We start from the raw sequence: 12482 nt of genomic DNA, 5'->3' as shown, positions 1-12482 counted from the left end.
ACACACCACTCTGCTATGTGGCTATACACTTCACTGAAAGGATGGCCAAACTGGAGACAGAGCCAAGGGGTGTGTTGCTATGTTTGTCAGTAACATGCATCATCAGCTCTCCCCCCAGCTACTGACCTACAAGCAGTTGCTGTCGAAATTCATGGGTGTTTGAGGATCACTGTTTGCTCTCTCTCTCTCTCTCTCCCTCTCTCTCCCTCCCTCCCTCCCTCCCTCCCTCCCTCCCTCCCTCCCTCCCCCTCTCCCCCTCTCCACAAGATGCAATTGACTCTTAGGCTCTCATTGATTTTGTGCAACAACTCTCTCATCGCAAAATCATACTGGGAGACTTCAATGCCCATATTGTTTTGTGGGTTCCTACCACTACTTGCTACCGGGATCAGGTTTTAGAGAGCCTCATGACCTCTCACAAGCTGTGCATCTGAAACACGTACTCACACTCATTTTTGTACTGCTACTGGGTGATTCTCAGACATCAACCTCTTTTTCTGTTTTCCATCTCCCTCAGACTCTGTTCAGTGGGAGGTAATTGATGCCCTCCATTCCTGTGATCACAGGCCACCTGGTGTGGCCGAGCGGTTCTAGGTGCTTCAGTCTGGAACTGCGCGACCTCTACAGTCGCAGGTTCGAATCCTGCCTCGGTCATGGATGTGTGTGATGTCCTTAGATTATTTAGGTTTAAGTAGTAGTTCTAGGGGACTGATGACGTCAGATGGTAAGTCCCATAGTGATCAGAGCCATTTGAACCATTTCTTTCCTGTGATCATTTCCCTCCTGGCCTAGTTGGAAGCTGTTCAGCCCACTAGCTGTGTTTGAACATTGTAACAGCATCCAGGAATGGGTGGACCATATCACACAAGTGATACATCATTCCACTGACTTATCCACCCTGAAGTCAGGTCACCCGCGCCTTGGTGGATGGATGAATGCCATTCAGCAATTCAGAACAGGCATGCAGCATGCACCAAACAGCACCCAGAGACATCCCTTAGATGCTGGCACAGAATTTTGCACAAACTGTTGCAAATGCCAGCCAGGATCTGGTGTTTTGTCTTTATCATGTGACTACAAAGAGGGGGAAAACTGGACTTGTGTGCCAATGATTCCGAAATTACATCTACCCTTTTTCCATCTGTGGGATGGAATCGGCCCTGTGTGAGAATTATGTTATTACACCGGTAATGACCAGACCTGGTACTGGATGCTTTGACATTTGCAAGAGTGTCAGAAGATATCCTCCTTGAGTGTTTTAATCTTACGCTGAAGATCCAAAGGAACTAGTACACCTGCCTAATATCGTGCAGGGCCCCCTCAAGCATGCAGAGCTACCACAGCACAATATGGCATGGACTTGACTAATGTCTGAAGTAGTGCTGGAGGGAACCGCTGCCATGAATCCTGTAGAGCTGGCCATAAATACATAAGAATATGAGGGGGTGGAGATCTTTTCTAAACAGCGCATTGCAAAGCATCCCAGTTATGCTCAATAATGTTGATGTCGGGAGAGTTTCTTGGCCAATGGAAGTGTTTAAACTCAAAAGAGGGTTCCTGGAGCCACTCTGTAGCCATTCTGAACATGTGGTGTGTCGAATTGTCCCGTTGAAATTGCCCAAGTCTGTCAGAATGTGCAATGGATATGAATGGATGCAGGTGATCAGACAGGGTTTACGTACATGTCATCTGTGAGAGTCATATCTAGATGTATCACGGATTCCACATCACTCCAATTACACATGCTCCACACCATTATAGAGCCTCCACCAGCTTGAACAGTCCCCTGTTGATATGCAGGGCACATGGATTCATGAAGTTGTCTCCACATCCTTAAAAGTCCATCTGCTCGATACAATTTGAAATGAGATTTGCACGACCAGGCAGCATGTTTCCAGTCATCAACAGTCCAGTGTCTATGTTGGCAGGCCCAGGTGAGGCATAAAACTTTATGTTGTGCAGTCATCAAACGTACACAAGTGGGCCATTGGCTCCAAATGCCCATATCAATGATGTTTTGTTGAATGGTTCACACACTGACACTTGTTGATGGCCCAGCATTCAAATCTGCAGCAGTTTGTGGAAGGGTTGCACTTCTGTCATGTTGAACAATTCTCTTCAGTCATTGTTGGTCCTGTTCTTGCAGGATCTTTTTCCGGTCACAGTGATGTCGGAGATGTGATGTTTTATTGGATTCCTGATATTCACGGTAAATTCGTGAAATGGTCATACAGGAAAATCCCACTTCACTACTACCTTGGAGATGCTGTGTCCCATCGCTCGTGTGCTGACTATAACACCACATCGAATCTCACTTAAATCTTGATAACCTGCCATTGCAGTGGCAGTAACCAATCTTAACAACTGTGCCTGACAGTTTTTGTCTTATATAGGTGTTGCTGACAGCAGCTTTGTATTCTGCCTGTTTACATATCTCTGTATTTGAATATACAGGGCTATTACAAATGATTTAAGCGATTTCATAAATTCACTGTAGCTCCATTCATTGACATATGGTCACAACACACTACAGATACGTAGAAAAACTCATAAAGCTTTGTTCGGCTGAAGCCGCACTTCAGGTTTCTGCCGCCAGAGCGCTCGAGAGCGCAGTGAGACAAAATGGCGACAGGAGCCGAGAAAGCGTATGTCGTGCTTGAAATGCACTCACATCAGTCAGTCATAACAGTGCAACGACACTTCAGGACGAACTTCAACAAAGATCCACCAACTGATAACTCCATTCGGCAATGGTATGCGCAGTTTAAAGCTTCTGGATGCCTCTGTAAGGGGAAATCAATGGGTCGGCCTGCAGTGAGCGAAGAAACGGTTGAACGCATGTGGGCAAGTTTCACGCGTAGCCTGCGGAAGTCGACGAATAAAGCAAGCAGGGAGCTAAACATACCACAGCTGACGGTTTGGAAAATGTTACGGAAAAGGCTAAAGCAGAAGCCTTACCGTTTCCAATTGCTACAAGCCCTGACACCCGATGACAAAGTCAAACATTTTGAATTTTCGGCGCGGTTGCAACAGCTCATGGAAGAGGAGGCGTTCAGTGCGAAACTTGTTTTCAGTGATGAAGCAACATTTTTTCTTAATGGTGAAGTGAACAGACACAATGTGCGAATCTGGGCGGTAGAGAATCCTCACGCATTCGTGCAGCAAATTCGCAATTCACCAAAAGTTAACGTGTTTTGTGCAATCTCACAGTTTAAAGTTTACGGCCCCTTTTTCTTCTGCGAAAAAAACGTTACAGGACACGTGTATCTGGACATGCTGGAAAATTGGCTCATGCCACAACTGGAGACCGACAGCGCTGACTTCATCTTTCAACAGGATGGTGCTCCACCGCACTTCCATCATGATGTTCGGCATTTCTTAAACAGGAGACTGGAAAACCGATGGATCAGTCGTGGTGGAGATCATGGTCAGCAATTCATGTCATGGCCTCCACGCTCTCCCGACTTAACCCCATGCGATTTCTTTCTGTGGGGTTATGTGAAAGATTCAGTGTTTAAACCTCCTCTACCAAGAAACGTGCCAGAACTGCGAGCTCGCATCAACAATGCTTTCGAACTCATTGATGGGGACATGCTGCGCCGAGTGTGGGAGGAACTTGATTATTGGCTTGATGTCTGCCGAATCACTAAAGGGGCACATATCGAACATTTGTGAATGCCTAAACAAACTTTTTGAGTTTTTGTATGTGTGTGCAAAGCATTGTGAAAATATCTCAAATAATAAAGTTATTGTAGAGCTGTGAAATCGCTTCAGTCATTTGTAATAACCCTGTACATGCCTATATCAGTTTCTTTGGCGCTTCAGTGTATATGGCAGATGGGTAACTTCCCCAACTCATGGAGAGACGCAATTTTGATACCTCTCCTCAAACCAGGAAAGGATTGCACATGTTCCAGTAGTTATCTGAGTATTGCCTTAATGAGCTGTGTAGGAAAGGCCCTAGAATGAATGGTTAACTGTTGTCTGGTCTGGATGTTAGAGAGCACGCAACTCCCTAGCTGCTCTCTGTGTGGATTTCGAAGACTTCAGTCTGCTGTCGACAACCTTACCCTGCTATAGGTAGCTATTCATCAGGCTTTCTTACACAGACATCACTGCATTGGAATATTAATTCATATCAGTAAAGGGTGCAATACTACTTGGTGTCACTGTAATCTCGCTCAACTGCATCACTGGGGCTTTCATTGCCACCTCCCCATCTTTGTCTGTTCCTTTCTGTCTCAGCACTATTTTAGGACTCGAGCTGGTGACTCACTGTCAGATTGTTTTGAGCGGCAGAATGGTATCCCTCAGGGCAGTGTTTTAAGTGTTACCCTCTTTGCCATAGCCATCAAGAGTATCATATCTACAATAAGGTGTCGAGGACAGTGCTCCTTCCCGCAGTATTTTTAATTTACCTGCCTTGCATATTAGAGACACCATCCTAAATTTTAGAGATTCAGTGCAGTTTCTGGGCCTCACTTTTGACTCCAAATTGTTATGGTTATCATACCTAAGAGACCTGACAGCCAGAACCCTGAATATCTTAAAGTGCCTTAGCCACAGGTCTTGGGGAGTGGGCAGGGTGTGTCTCCTCCAGTTTTATAGGACTTTTGTGCATTCACAGCTGGACTATGGATGCACAGTATATGGTTCGGTGAGACTTTTCTATTTGAAGATCATTGACACTGTCCACTGTGAGGGGATCCAGCTGGCCACATGTGCCTGTAGGACCAGTCCCGTACTCAGCCTCTGTGCTGGCAGTGGCAGTTCCTCCTGGTGCATCAGGCGTGTAAGTTTCTTGCAGCTCTCATTTCACCTGCACACCCTACTGTTGTCCATCTGCCTCTGGAATGTCTTTATTCCAACTGCCCATGAGCTATGGTGCCGTTTGGGATCCACGTGCAATGTGTGCAGGAGTCACTTGGTATGCAGCGAGTATGGCCCTAAATCCAGGGTTTTAACACCCTGCCACCATGGTTACTGGAGAGGCCCAGAATGATTTTATATTTAGAGCAGTACAAGAGAGACTGCACTCCTGCTTCCGTTATTAATGCGATAGTGTCTGACATTTTAACTGAGCACCAAAACTCTATAGCTGCTTTTAAGGATGGGTCAAAACATGGGGATTCTGTTGGTTGCAGTGTTTTTTTCCCAGATCATATCCTTGAGGTCTGACTGCCTCAAGCATTTACTGTCTTTGATGCAGAATTGTATGTGATCTTGTAGATGAGACGTTCTTCCAGTCCTAAATTTCTTGTCTGTTCCAATTCTCTAAGTGCCCTTCACTTGTTGAAACATATGTACACAGCAGATAGAGTAGTCCAGACCATTCAGGCTACTCTCCTCTAACTACAATGACTGGTGAAGAAGGTGGCATTCTGCTGGGTACCAGTGCTCATCAGCATTGCTGGGAATGATAGGGCAGGAGGCGTTTCTCAATCCTCAGGAATTCCGGTGTGCCATCCCCCTAATGCTAATACCCCACTGTTGAGCTCAAAAGTTTTGTGTCAGTGGGCGAATGACTGGCAAGAAGTGACTGACATTAATCTCCATTTAGTAAAGCCCACAACACAGATGTGGTGTACTTCTACCACTCATGTAGACGGGACGAGTTTCTCCTCACTCTTCTTCACATAGGCCACACCCCTATGACGCGTGGCTTCTTTCTCCAGGAAGAGGACCCTCCAAGGTGTGGTGCTTGTGGCATACAGATCACTGTAGATGTAGGTCTTGTGCTGTCTAAACTGTAGATCAACTTGGTAGGTATGCAAAACATAGGAATTTTACTGGCCTTTTTTAAACCATTTGCCAGAACTAATCCCTGTATAAGGTATTTTACAATATAAGTTGCATGCCTTATCATTAACAATAGGTTGACTGACTATGTATATTGGACATAAGCCCTCTCATTTTTCTTGTCCTGTCCAAGATGCAGTATGCTGGAGCCTTTGTACTAGTTGGTCAAAATATTTTACGTAAGTTGACAGCTAATGACAATTTCCTGTGGCATCCTTTCAGCTCCTTCCTTGTTTTATTTATGGTTTAGTTTCTTGTATAGCATCTTTAGTCTTTTTGTGCTGTCTTTGTGTGTATGACCATGTTTTACTGATTTTGTCCGTATTTATTTCTTTTAATGTGTGTAAGGGTGCTGATAACCCAGCCACATTCAAAAAATTGAGGCCTCACTTACATAATTTGAGATCTGCATTAACTAATCACCTAAAAGTGCACAAATGCACTAACCGAGACATAAATAATAACTTAAGTAACCTCCAACTACACCCAAAAGTTTGAGGCCTCAGTTTATTGGAATAAACTAAATTTTACTTGATCTGAACCAGAATCCACTATATATGCTAAATGAGCAAACCACATTGAAACATACATTTAAAAGAAATAACAAAGTTGCAATTTGAAGTGCATTTTTCCAACCTCCCACTCATTTATTATCTTAACCTGTTAACCTTCAACCCATATATTAATTTTTGTATAATGCTAAGTGCCCAGCTGAGCATGTTGTTTGTGTTTCACTGTTCACATTACTACACTAATATTTTCGATTTTTTATTATGGTCTTTATATATTTTATTTTATGTCACTTGAGGTCATAATATATCCTATATATATTATGATTGTTTACTAGCTGTGTTTGATGCTACTCTACTGTTTATCATGGCTTTTATTTCCTGTTCATTCATTTTGTATATGTATCATTATGTCATTACCTATCTTGATTGTGTTGTTATCTATCTTGATGGATTATACCAGCTTGTTTATGGTTTATTATCCTTCTGACTGAAGTGTTAAATGTGCTCAGACCAGTCAGTCCCAATTTAGTAAATTTTGCTAATATCATTGTCAGTTTACTTCCTCTCACTCACTTCTTGTGCCTGTACCACTTCACACTTCTAGACCTTCAATGAGACCCTCCACTCTAGACTTTCTTGTGCATAGCGTGCAGCTGCTCGACAGTGTGAGTACAGAATTTGGGTTTAGTTCTTATCTTTTTGCCCAATCCTTCTGGACATTATGCTTTAGGTCCATTTGGTTATTTGGCCCTCTCCTCTTTTTTCTACTTCTGCCCAGGATATGATGACTTGGATTGTTTGTATTGCCCAACCATTTGTTATGAATGACCAAGTGCAATAAATGAGTCACTTATTTTCTTAGTATGTTCTTTTTTTCTGGATATGTTATATTAGATATTTGTACAGCATGCTGTATTTAAATCAGTTAGGAAATATGCCCATAGTCACCGACTGATTACAAAGATAGCTTAAAGGCAATACTATCAAATCAGCACGAGATTTTAGTAGTCTGCTAAGACTGCAGGAGAACTGCTTCTTTTCCATGACTTGCTGAATTCTACAATCTCCATAACACTTGTCTAAGGCTGCATATAGTGCCTACATAAGTAAATCAAATCCATCTGTATTTGGTTCTTTATGACTGTGTGCAGGATTTTCAATCACTGTGAAGAAGTAAGAACTGAATTTCATGGTCAATGATTTGAAATCTGCAAATCACATTTAAGTGCCTGGCAGAGGGTTCATCGAACCACCTTCACAATTCTCTTCTATTCCAATCTCATATAGCACACAGAAAGAATGAACACCTGTATCTTTCCGTACGAGCTTTGATTTCCCTTATGTTATCTTGGTGATTGTTTCTCCCTATGTAGGTCAGTGTCAACAAAATATTTTCGCATTCGGAGGAGAAAGTTGATCATTGGAATTACGTGAGAAGATTCCGTTGCAACGAAAAACACCTTTCCTTTAATGATGTCCAGCCCAAATCCTGTTTCATGTCAGTGATACTTTCTCCCCTACTTCTCGATAATACAAGAAGTGCTGCCCTTCCTTGAACTTTTTTGATGTACTCCATCAGTCCTATCTGGTAAGGATCCCACACTGAGATGCTGTTGGTAGCCCCTCATTTCATCTGGGCGGTCAGTTGCTCCACGGTGGCATGTCTGTTGGCCTGTACACATCTCTGCAGCTGTTTGTCACCCCTGACAGTAATAGCTCTTGGTGCAACATGGTTGCCTCAGTGCTGTTTTTGGATAGCACCAATTTTCCATCCTTGGTATACTTTTACCATGACGGATGTGGACAGTTTACAAACTTAGCTATTTCAGAAATGCTTCCACCACTGGTCTGAAAGCCAATGATCATGCCATTATGGTTATCAGATAAGTTGCTCCATTTCCACATTACAACAAAGACTGTATTGTTGTCCGTGTCCCCATGACATGCTTTATATACTCTGCACTCCTAGGGCTGCCACCAGCTGTCTGAGTGGTTATCACACATTGACTTTGAACATAGGTGGTGGTCTCATTAATGTGACTGGACTGTCTAATATTAAATTACCCACATTTTTTAATGTGTAATAAATTAAGATATTAAGTATATCAGGAGAAAAGCAGCTACTTTGAAATAAACCAGAGACTTTCTTCTTCCTTTTACACTATCCACCTCCTGTTTTATCTCCTACTTCACATGAAACATTTATGTCACATTACATTTTCAGAGGACATTGTCAGACTTGTGTATTCTGAAAAAGTTAAAAACCTTTATAATATGATCATTAGTTTGAAATGTAATTTATATCCCGAAGTCCAAATATTCTGATATATATTATAGGAAGAATGCAGTGGAGCAGAAAGTGGCAGTATATACTACAAAAATAATGGAGAACCTCTGAAAGCCAGTTTTCAGTCTGAGGACTTGTAAAATAAAAAGAGTAGCAGTTACTATGGTGATATCAGGTCAAACGACATTTTGAAAGTCCACAGATGCAACAATAGGCATTAGCTATGAAAAATAAGGCTATAAACTTTCACAATACTCCATTTGTCTTTATAACACATTAAACTTTGTGTAGTATGAATGATCTGTATGTTGCAATCAGTTCCCTCCAATCTGTTCCAGATGGCGCATCCCTAGTGTCGACCAAGCTGACTATACAGTCAGCAGCCACCATGGGACAGCCTCTTCTCATTCTGATATCCAACCAGTGTCTGAGGCTCAATGTGGACAGAGGATGACTATGTGTAGAACAAATATCTGTCCTGTTCCATGGCACTTGCAGTATTACATTTTATCTGCCATGAATTAATACCAATTATGTAAACAATAATTTATATATGTTTCAGTTACTATGCCTAATGAAATTTTGAGAATTTTAGCATGAAATTTATACAGATAAATGTTGAGCTTAAATTCTGTCCCCAGTGACAACATGAACTGTTGCTTATAATTTTTAAGACCATTAATAATTTTTGATTCCTGTTATCCACTCAAAAGCTACAGGGTAATTTACAAAATGGACTGAATACAAACTATTTACAGTTCTGTTTTTTAGTAGATGTCCAGTGAAACAAGACAGTGTTCTCCTGTGAATATAGTGTGTTCTTTCTGACATGTTTTGAAACTTTTATCCATATTATAATAATGTTCACTGAGTATTCTGCTCATAATTTCTATGTCAACATTAATTGTCAGATGTAAATATTTGGTTGGCCTAAATAAATTCTTATACCCTCACCAACAAAAAAAACTAGCTAAGTTGATCACATCTCGCAGTTGCACTGTTTCACTGTAGAAACTTGAACCATAATTTGAGTTTTATATTACGAGACCATAGATGTAGAAATTATGTCAAATATCAACACAGATTTATGAAATATCAATTTATTTAAGTTCAGTTTCCTTCATTTATAGATGGCCCAGTAAAATAAAACAAAAAAGATTGACTCAGCATTGCTTAATAATGAATGGACAAATATGAGGTGTTTCAGCAACTGAAGAAGAGATTATATTATTACAGATATTACTGTATTTGTGTTGGAGACATAGGAGTAACACCACATAATACAATGAATATTAGTTGCATGAATAGAGAAGTGTCTGAAAATTGCATCTTCATAATATATCAAGTGGAAGTGGTTAGTTGCTTCTCAGTACAATAAGATGCTCTGATCCTTCAGTATAGAGAATTTTGAAGTACAAAGTACTGTATTGTGGCTACACATCTAAATGGTGGCCACAGTTAAAATTCCAGTTTCAAAACACTGTAGAAAGAGAGCCACTCCTCAGAATGATGTCCAATTTGAATAGCATATTATGGCACTGTAATCATCAGAGTGTGCACACCAATAGCCATGGCTGTTCCTCAATCTGCATCCAAGATACCCATCACGACTGTCTCCATGAAGTAACTCTTTTACAAGAATGATGGCTGTCTGCCAATAGCCCTCCAGAAGCTCCAGGTATAAAAAAAAGGCATTGGTCCAGTGTCTGCTAAGGTTCTGGAAAAAATGATTAAATATTTTGAAACCACAGGTTTGGAAGTGCAATGTGGCAGAGGAAGGAAATCAGTTGATCCAACATCAGTTGAAGATGCGGTCACAGCATTGTAGAGTGGTTGAGCAGTTATGTGTATACATATAGCGCCTGCAGAATTGCCCAAACGTTGGCCATACCTGTGAGCACGGTGCATAAAATCATATGAAACATCCTGGGTTACTATCCATACAAAATCATCCATATTCCTGGTGACCTGCCAGCAAGACAAACATTGACTGTGGAATTTCTTGCTCACTTGACAGTGGACAATAAGTAGCCATGGAGCGTTCTGTTGACAGACAGAGCCCATTTCCTTTGCTAAGGACATATCAATACACAGAATTGCAGAATATGAACAACGGGAAATCCACACACACGTCAACCTGTATTACTTCATTTTGCGAAGATGACTATGGGGTATGAGCTGACGGCATTGTTTATCATAAGGCCATATCATTTTTTTGTTGTTTTTTGTTTTGCGGAGATTAGTCTTGTTACCTGTACTGTCACTGGTCAACACTATGAGAGCCTTTTGCACCCTGTCATTCCAACCCTTCAACAGGAAGAATGTGTTGTTAGGTTAATTTTTGTACAAGATGGTGCTCTTTTGCACACTACATAGCCAGTGAAGCAGCTGCTGCAGAAGAGTTTCAGAAATGCTGGAATCATCGTCTGTCAGCAGATCATCTGATCTTAAATCTGCGTGACTTCTGGTTGTGGGGTTATGTGAAAGATGTTGGGTTCAGCATTCCAATTATGAATGGAGCTGCAGTGGAAGCATACATTGTGCAATGCATTCTGAAGATGACCACCGAGACACTCCAAAATGTTGTGGAACATGCTGTTTCTTGATTTCTACTTGTGGTAGAAAACAGTGGACAGCATACTGAGCCTGTCTTGCACCAGTTTAACAATGATTAGAACTCAATGTCATTTTACTTTTATGCAGTTTTTGGCCCCTGGGCAATTAAAAACTGATTTCATTTTGATGTTTGTGCCGTTTATGGTCTCAGGACCTTTAAAAACTGAATTTTTCCATCCAATATTATACAACCTCACCATGGCGAATGGGCTTTCCAACAGTCCCCCAACTATTGACTGCTCAACTTGTGTGTATGTGTACATTGAACAGTACAGATAGTGTAATGTTTAACTCGTAGCGGTCATATTGCAAATCATCTGTCATTTATGACTGACCCCATTTACATTAAGACACTTGCAGTGCCATCCATTGGTAAAAATTTCATCAAATTTTTTGTCCCATGTAGTTCCCTCTGTTCAATATACTGTTCAAATTAAACATCATTCTGAACAGTGATACCCTTTCTACAGCCTTTAGAAACTGGAACTTTAATCATGGACACCCTATACACATGTGAGGGAACTTAAAAAAGTAGGTTACAAATTATGATGTCACATCTAGCTGCTCTTATTGAATGCTGCACCACACTTCATAGTGACACAGATATCAGTACATGACTCCATTATCCAGCATAGCTTCCAAGTCTCTGCAAACAAGGGTCAGTACATCCTGCCACTTGTTCAGTCCCTTGATGGTATAAATCCACTCCTTGGTCACAGAGTCTTTCAAGAACTACTGTGTGGACATCCTCATCAGTGAAATATGTTTATCCACTTATTTCCCATGATTATTGTGAATTAATTACTTGACTGTCTGTACATTGTCACCTGTGGCTGATGTTGATGGCCTTCCTTGCCATTCAGTATCACTAATGTCTGAGCGGCCTTGGTCAAATTGTTGGAAACATTTCACTATGGCTGGAGGTGACACTACATTTGACCAATATACTGAATGAATTTTAGAGTAAATCTGCGTGCAACTTAGACACTGTGTGTGTGTGTGTGTGTGTGTGTGTGTGTGTGTGTGTGTGTGTGTGTGTGTTCCCCTGCCACTACTTGGTGAGTAAACTTTTTATCTATCCATTTACATTAGGTTAGCAATAACTATTTTCATTGTTATAAAAAAGTTTTAAAGTAAGACTATGATTAAGGTACATAAATCAAATTAGGGATGATGTGGGATGTAAAGTGTATGGAGAAATGGAGAGGATATTAGGAGGATGTGAAGAGTGGAGATCTGCTGGCAACTAGTCCTTGTACGAGGGGTGT

The 12482-nt window shown here is 41.3% G+C and overlaps 1 protein-coding gene across 1 annotated transcript in view; it reads left to right on the top strand.

Moving 5' to 3' along the window:
* LOC124551163 (multiple coagulation factor deficiency protein 2 homolog) overlaps window positions 1-9542 on the top strand; it is a 265932-nt gene extending 256390 nt beyond the window's left edge. Inside the window, exon 6 of the mRNA XM_047126141.1 lies at window positions 8937-9542. The gene's annotated coding sequence lies outside the window, so the exon portion shown is untranslated. The remainder of the gene's footprint in view (window positions 1-8936) is intronic.
* Window positions 9543-12482: the final 2940 nt, after the last annotated feature.

Source organism: Schistocerca americana, chromosome 9 (genome assembly GCF_021461395.2).
Source record: "Schistocerca americana isolate TAMUIC-IGC-003095 chromosome 9, iqSchAmer2.1, whole genome shotgun sequence".
NCBI classification, from domain to species: domain Eukaryota; kingdom Metazoa; phylum Arthropoda; class Insecta; order Orthoptera; family Acrididae; genus Schistocerca; species Schistocerca americana.
Note: the sequence above shows the minus strand (reverse complement) of the source record. Positions and strands in the feature narration are given on the sequence as shown.